Genomic DNA, 9,010 nt, shown 5'->3' with positions numbered 1-9,010 from the left:
GGTCGCGCCCATCTTATTGCCCTTGTGAATTTTCTCATTATTATTATTATTATTATTATTATTATTATTATTATTATTATTATTATTATTATTATTATTTGTATTGTTCTTAATAATAATAATAAAATAATAATAATTATAATAATAATACAAAAAATAATAATAATAAAAATAATAATATTAACTATACAAAAAATATTAGTTAATAAAATCTTATAAGTTTAGGAAGATGTTCTTGGTGGAGCGGGAGGAAGGAGAGTGAGGGAAGGAGCAGGGAGTCAGGGAGTAGTAGGGTAGGGAGGGAGGTAATATAAGGGGGGGAGGGGGTGGAGAAGTGGAGCCTGGCCCCATAACGTGGTTACAGAGACTCCGGGGCGTCATCCCGCGAACCACTCAATTTCATGGTTCTTTGCAAATTAAGGGAAATATAATCAGCGCTGACGTCACTGTCGATCAAGGAGGTTGTTTGAGTTGGTCCGATCAATCAGGGAAGATTATTGGCTCTCCTCATCACGGCGCTTCCATCCCTGATAGATGAAAAAATTTGATAAAATGATAACTAAATTATTAAAATTAAATAAATGGATTTTCTTGAGAAAGCTGCAGCGAGTGATGTCGGGATTGGTATCCTGCTGATGGTCTGCACACAACTTTTCTTATTGCAATATGCTCCTTTATGCTATTTTAATATATGTCTATTTTGGTTTAGTATGCTATTATTGGATTACCCACGTCGTATATGTCGACGATTGAACAATATATATATATATATATATATATATATATATATATATATATATATATATATATATATATATATATATATATATATATATATGTATGCGAACAAGCCTGAATGGTCCCCAGGACAATATGTCCGGTCGTGATGGTCAAGTGGATTAAGGCGTCTTGTACATACCAGTTGCGTTGCTCCTGGGAGTATGGGTTCGAGTCACTTCTGGGGTGTGAGTTTTCAGTTATATATATGTATATATATATATATAATATATTCATCCATATACACAAATACATATATACATACCAATAATCTTTTTATATCATAAGTGAATCAACAAGAAACTCACAATAGTCACTATACAAGGCACTTTACATCTATGGTGAGTCACACAGTTACTAGTCTTGCTCCACACCCACCCAACTGGGCGGCAGCTATACAGTCATGTGCAGGCTGCACCTACAGTAAGCACATTTTGGATACTTCGCTAAGATTCCTCGCAGTACGTCATTATGAATGAAGTACTTGCACATTTCTTGGACACCATTGATGGTGTTATCTCTGAATTCCGCGATTTTTTTCACATTCCATTATATAATGACGCAAAGTATGCGAATAGTTCTGCTGACAGAGTTTACACGTTAGTTTTGAATCAAATTAAAAAAATGAAATAATATATAATGGAAAGCCTTTTCATTCTATAATAATTCTGGGGGATATATGATTGGGGGCATATTACCCTAAAGACATCTTGCGCAGAAATATTTGTTTAGCTGTGACACGAAGAGAACAAGTTGTGGTCGAGTTGCATCACAACAAAACCAAAAACAACAGAATTACACACACACTAGGAAATCAGAATTGCGTGATATATGCACTGGAGCAGAACAGGGATGTAACTAGCCTCCTGGGTAACCCCAGATGGGCACCTTAACTCATGCACCACGATATGCATATCATGGTCCAGGGGTTAAGGCGCGCGTCTGGGGTTACGCAGGACACTGGTTCCATCACCGTCCTGCTCCAAGGGTTTTCCGACAATAAATTTACCTTTTTTTTTAATCGAAAATATATTTTTTGATTACCTCTTGTTTCTATTATTGTTATTTTGAAAGTCAATTGGAGCCATGAGGGGATTCGAACCCGCAACCTAGGTACTCCCAAACACACGTCTTAAACCATCGAACCACGATACGTTGTACGTAATGTAACCTGCGATTCAACTGAATCCACTAAGAGGTCTTGAGGCATTGAGCTGAGACCAACTCAAGTTTTCATATCATTACTCGCGTGCACTCAGCTTCTATACCACACCAGAGTGTATGCGGGTAATGTGTAAAAGCTTGATTTCGTATCAGCTTGACATCTCAGGAACCCACGCCCCTTAGTGGATCCAGTTGGATCCCAGGTAACATAACTTGGAGCGTATCGTGGTTCAGTCGGTTAAGGCGTGTGCTTGGGAGTACCCAGGATGAAGGTTTGAATTCCCTCATGGCTCCAGTTACTTTTCTCATTGATACATCACATTAATGAGATTTAAAGAACACTCAGACATGCCGCCTTGTTCCCTATACTGTTCTTAACGACTGGTTATTAGTCAGGATTGCAAGTGACTGGTGGGTAATTGGTGTCTGTTTCTTCAACACTTAATAACTACGTAACTGTGATGACTGGGCGATGTGCCCTGCAGGACCATATGTCTGTGATGATTGGGTCCTGCTGTATCACGACTGTGGTAACTGGGTGAAGCCACAACTAATGGGTAACAACTGACTGTGATGGCAGGCTGTAACTGTCAGCTGGTTGACGTATCACCCGTTCGCCGCTTCCGCTGATGACTACTGGACCTGAGAGGCAAGAGGTTGACAGTCGCCTGTCAGTGCGGCTCATCAACCCATAACCAATCCCACCTCCCTCACCCCTATGGACCATCATCACTCGCTGTCTTGGGTTCCAGCCAAAGAATTAAAAAATTGCTTGGGTAAACAGAGAAACAGTGTCTTGCCGGCGCTTCTGGCTATTTGTGTTCTTAGCCGATATTGCGTGTGTCAATAAGTTATTAGTTTGGCGCCGAGCTGATCACGGGGTTACGCCCCTGGTGCAGTCAGTAGCTGGAATATGATCCATATATTGAGGGTAACATGACCGCTGAGAGGCTTTGCCGCCCACCCTTGGCTCTTGTGTTGCTGGTGTTTCATTGTGGCTCTTGTGTTGCTGGTGTTTCATTATGGCTCTTGTGTTGCTGGTGTTTCATTATGGCTCTTGTGTTGCTGGTGTTTCATTATGGCTCTTGTGTTGCTGGTGTTCCATTGTGGCTCTTGTGTTGCTGGTGTTTCATTATGGCTCTTGTGTTGCTGGTGTTTCATTATGGCTCTTGTGTTGCTGGTGTTTCATTATGGCTCTTGTGTTGCTGGTGTTTCATTATGGCTCTTGTGTTGCTGGTGTTTCATTATGGCTCTTGTGTTGCTGGTGTTTCATTATGGCTCTTGTGTTGCTGGTGTTTCATTATGGCTCTTGTGTTGCTGGTGTTTCATTATGGCTCTTGTGTTGCTGGTGTTTCATTATGGCTCTTGTGTTGCTGGTGTTTCATTATGGCTCTTGTGTTGCTGGTGTTTCATTATGGCTCTTGTGTTGCTGGTGTTTCATTGTGGCTCTTGTGTTGCTGCTGTTCCATTGTGGCTCATGTTGCTGCTGTTCCATTGTGGCTCTTGTGTTGCTGCTGTTCCATTGTGGCTTTTGTGTTGCTGCTGTTCCATTGTAGACCTTGTGTTGCTGCAGTTTTATTGTCCATGAGCAAGGGTCAGTTGCTTACAACAGGCGGAGGTGGCCACGCTGAGCATTTATTTACAGAATAATTAGTTTATTTACGTAACCTGAACTCCTCCTCACAATACACACACACACCGTTGTGTGTGTGTGGGGGCGGGGGGTTCGGTGGCTGTGTGGATAGCACGCTGGGCACGTAATCCTGTGGCCCGGGTTTGATTCCCGGCCCCGGCGAGAAACAAAAATGGGCAGATGCCCCTGTAACCTAGCAGTAAATAGGTACCTGAGAGTTAGACAGCTGTTACAGGCTGCTTCCTGGGGATGTGTGTGTGTGTGTGGAAAAAAACTAGTAGTTAGAATCAGTTGATTGATGGACAGTTGAGAGGCGGGCCGAAAGAGCAGAGCTGAACCCCCGCAAGCACAACTAGGTGAATACACACACACACACACACACACACACACACACACACACACACACACACACACACACACACACACACACACACACACACACGGGGCCTCGCGGCTGAGTGGACAGCGCTTGGGGGTCGTAGTCAGAATTTTCGATTCCCGGCTGTGACGGAAACAAATGAGCAAAGTTTCTTTCGCCCTGCTGCACCTGTTCACCTAACAGTAAATAGGTACCTGGGAGTTAGACAGCTACTACGGGTTCTTTCCTGGTGATGTGGGTTTGTGCGTGTGTTAGAGAGAAATATATGTAGTAGACCTAATAGAGGAAAAAAGATCGGGTAGAAAGGCGGGGTCCAAGAGTTAAATAGCTATCGTTCGCCACAACAGTAGCGTGGCTGAACGGTAGCACCAGCTTCTTCGCATGCGTGGGTTCGAATTCCACAGCTGACACTATAGATTTTGATGGAGGCAGACTCACACATTTTCAAGTGTAGACATGACAGAACCCAATAGGCTCAGGAATCTGCACACCAGTTGATTGACAGCTGAGAGGCGGAGCCAAAGAATCGAAGCTCAACCCCCCGCAAGCACAACTAAGTAAGTACACTTGCGCGCGCACGTGCAACAACAAAAAAACACTACATATACATTTAATAATTCAGTTAAAACAATATATTTCAAATCTCATTATTATTACAAGGAGTCAGTATTCATAATTTGTTTTTGTATCTTGCTGTTGTGTCAAATTATTATTTGTTATTTCATCGCCAGCTCGATGTGTTTATTGCTCAAACATCAATACTCAGAGACAAAAATAACGAGTAAATATCATTGCAGAGAAGTTAGTCTTTGCTCCGTGATTTACCGGGAAGGGTTCCTTGCGGCGGTAATGGCAAGACTCATTGATTAAGAAATTACAATGATTTACTTGTTAGATATTTCATTGTGTCTGAGCGCTCCACCCACATTGTCTTGGTGGTCGAAGCTGCGTCCTGACCCCTCGTGTGACGTCCTAGTATTGCTGGGATCTTCCTCTCTCTCCTATTATATTTTACTCATTGCTTTGCGTTCACCGTAATTGTCTGGTATAACCTAGGCCGCGACCAGACCGGTTTTTCATGGCTTGGTCTTTTAGGCAAAGTCAATGTATTAGTATTTGTGTTAAGTAATTTCAGTTTCCCCTAACACAAGCTTTCTATATCGTTATATCCATTTGTAGTTTTGTTTTCGTTAGTATCTCAGTCTTAAATCCTTGTTCATGTTGCTGTCGCTGCTTTCATCTCCTCCCTCATCTTAATCCTCCTCCTCCTCCTCGTCCTCCTCCTCCTCCTCCTCCTCCTCCTCCTCCTCCTCCTCCTCCTCCTCCTCCTCCTCCTCCAGACACTAGTGCCCCCCACTCCACCCACTGGTCCCCTTTCCTAGAGAACACCTCCCCCTCCCACTCCACCCCCTGCTCCCTCACCTACAGAACACCTCCCCCCCACTCCCTGCTCCCTCACCTACAGAACACCTCTTCCCCTCCACCCTCTGCTCCATGCTCCCTCACCTACAGAACACCTCCCCCCCCCACTCCCTGCTCCCTCACCTACAGAACACCTCCCCCCCACTCCGTGCTCCCTCACCTACAGAACACCTCCCCCCCACTCCCTGCTCCCTCACCTACAGAACACCTCCCCCCCTCCACCCCCTGCTCCCTCACCTACAGAACACTTCCCCCTCCACTCCCTGCTCCCTCACCTACAGAACACTTCCCCCTCCACTCCCTGCTCCCTCACCTACAGAACACTTCCCCCTCCACTCCCTGCACCTACAAAGCGCCCTGCACCCTTCCCTTCCCCCTACTCACCGCCTCTGATGCCCGCAGCGATGGTTTTACATTTTTAATTTAACTGAAGCCAAATCGTCGAGGCGAAGAACAAAGGGAGAGACGTATAGGGGCAGAGGGAGGTTGTTTGTTGTATTGCCTCTCCCTGGAGCACCCCTTCATGTCCTCCCTCACCCCTGCCACCACCACCACCACCCCTGCCACCACCCACACCCTCACCCCTGCCACTACCACCACCCACGCCCTCACCCCTGCCACCACCACCCCTGCCACCACCACCACCCACGCCCTCACCCCTGCCACCACCACCACCACCCCTGCCACCACCCACACCCTCACCCCAGCCACCACCACCACCCACGCCCTCACCCCAGCCACCACCACCAACTCACCCCAGCCACCACCACCACCTCACCCCAGCCGCCACCACCACCCACGCCCTCACCCCAGCCACCACCACCACCCACGCCCTCACCCCAGCCACCACCACCACCTCACCCCAGCCACCACCACCACCTCACCCCAGCCGCCACCACCACCCACGCCCTCACCCCAGCCACCACCACCACCCACGCCCTCACCCCAGCCACCACCACCACCTCACCCCAGCCACCACCACCACCTCACCCCAGCCGCCACCACCACCCACGCCCTCACCCCAGCCACCACCACCACCTCACCCCAGCCGCCACCACCACCCACGCCCTCACCCCAGCCACCACCACCACCCACGCCCTCACCCCAGCCACCACCACCACCCAGGCCCTCACCCCAGCCACCACCACCACCTCACCCCAGCCACCACCACCACCCACGCCCTCACCCCAGCCTCCATATAAGACCATAAGAATAAAGAATACTTCAGGAGGCTATTATTGCTCCACGTTGAGGCAGCTGCTATTTATATCCAGCCAGACACATTCATATATGTCTAACCTTCGCTTGAAACACTCCAGATCTCCCGTCAGTCATATTACCAGGTAATTTGTTCCATAATTGAACACCACTATTTCCAAACCAGTATCTACGCAGTTTGTCTTAATCTAAACTTGCCAAGTTAGAACCTATTGTTTTGCATTCTATATTGTATCGATATATTTAACACATTAATATCACCTTAGTTTTACCCCTATCATTTGTAGACATGTCATATTTCCCCTTTATCTTTCTAAACTAGTGTTTTGACTTAAGATCTAACATGACGATTTTTTTGCTTGCATTACGATTTGGCAATTTCGACATTAAGCTGATACATGGTACTTCTAATATAACTTACAGCCCTAATAACGATAACAATATCAGCATTGAACTGCATCTGCAATTTTAATGCTACAAGCCGTCGTGTTACTATTTAATCGTCAGTAAAACTTGCGGTTCAGTACTTTGTTTAAGGTGTTTTATATAGATGATTAACAGAGGCTCGAGTTTCCTTAATGGACTTTGCTTCATTTATGCTGACCTTCCACTACTCTCCACCACCCTCATATTCCCTCCACTACTCTCCGGTTCCCTCCACTGTCCTCCACTATTCTCCAGTACCCTCCAATACTCACTACTTTCCACTACTATCCACTCTTTCCCCATTGTCCTCCAATACCCTCCACTATCCTCCACTACTCTCCAATATGGTCCACTACCCTTCATTCTCCCCCGTTATCCTCCAGTCTCCTCCGTAACCCTCCAGTCTCCCCGTTATCGTCCAGTCTCCTCCGTTACCCTCCAGTCTCCCCGTTACCTTCCAGTCTCCCCGTTACCCTCCAGTCTCCCCGTTACCCTCCAGTCTCCTCCGTTACCCTCCAGTCTCCCCGTTACCTTTCAGTCTCCCCCTTACCCTCCAGTCTCCCCGTTACCCTCCAGTCTCACCGTTACCTTCCAGTCTCCCCGTTACCTTCCAGTCTCCTCGTTATCCTCCAGTCTCCTCGTTACCCTCCAGTCTCCCCGTTACCCTCCAGTCTCCCCGTTACCCTCCAGTCTCCCCGTTACCTTCCAGTCTCCCCGTTACCCTCCAGTCTCCCCCTTACCCTCCAGTCTCCCCGTTGCCCTCCAGTCTCCCCCTTACCCTCCAGTCTCCCCGTTATCCTCCAGTCTCCCCGTTATCCTCCAGTCTCCCCGTTACCCTCCAGTCTCCCCGTTACCCCCCAGTCTCCTCGTTACCTTCCAGTCTCCCCGTTATCCTCCAGTCTCCCCGTTACCCTCCAGTCTCCCCCGTTACCCTCCAGTCTCCCCGTTATCCTCCAGTCTCCTCCGTAACCCTCCAGTCTCCCCGTTACCCTCCAGTCTCCCCGTTACCCTCCAGTCTCCCCGTTACCTCTCACTACCCTCTTTCCTTTACCTCTACTCTTACCTTATCAGTTATTCGCGAGGCAGTCACAGGCTTTGTTAAAGTCCCGATGTGTAACGTCGTAATATTTTCTGGTTTCGTCTGTCTTTAAAATGCTGGAAATAATAATACATTAGTTAAAGAGGAGCGACCCTTGGGGAAGTCATTCCGCGAATCCTTAAGTAATTCGGTTTTCAAGATGTGTTCCGTTGCTTACAGACACCAGTGATCCAAGCACCTGTGTGCCGGGGGCCGTGTGCAATCAGGAAATAAAGATGCCATTCCTCATCATCAAATGAGGGTGCCGTTCTTAACCAGGAAACAAGGGTACCGTTACCAACGGGGAAATATTGGGGACCGTTCCTAACTAGGAAATGAAGGTGCCGTTTCTAACCAAGCAGGTCTGGCGCCGTTCCTAACCAAGCAGGTCTGGTGCCGTTCCTAACCAAGCAGGTCTGGCGCCGTTCCTAACCAAGCAGGTCTGGTGCCGTTCCTAACCAAGCAGGTCTGGCGCCGTTCCTAACCAAGCAGGTCTGGTGCCGTTCCTAACCAAGCAGGTCTGGTGCCGTTCCTAACCAAGCAGGTCTGGCGCCGTTTCTAACCAAGCAGGTCTGGCGCCGTTCCTAACCAAGCAGGTCTGGCGCCGTTTCTAACCAAGCAGGTCTGGCGCCGTTCCTAACCAAGCAGGTCTGGCGCCGTTCGTAACCACGCAGGTCTGGCGCCGTTCGTAACCACGCAGGTCTGGTGCCGTTCCTAACCAAGCAGGTCTGGTGCCGTTCCTAACCACGCAGGTCTGGTGCCGTTCCTAACCAAGCAGGTCTGGTGCCGTTCCTAACCAAGCAGGTCTGGTGCCGTTCCTAACCAAGCAGGTCTGGTGCCGTTCCTAACCAAGCAGGTCTGGTGCCGTTCCTAACCAAGCAGGTCTGGTGCCGTTCCTAACCAAGCAGGTTTG

The sequence above is a fragment of the Procambarus clarkii genome, chromosome 9, assembly GCF_040958095.1.
Source record: "Procambarus clarkii isolate CNS0578487 chromosome 9, FALCON_Pclarkii_2.0, whole genome shotgun sequence".
NCBI classification, from domain to species: domain Eukaryota; kingdom Metazoa; phylum Arthropoda; class Malacostraca; order Decapoda; family Cambaridae; genus Procambarus; species Procambarus clarkii.
This window is presented reverse-complemented; position numbering follows the sequence as displayed.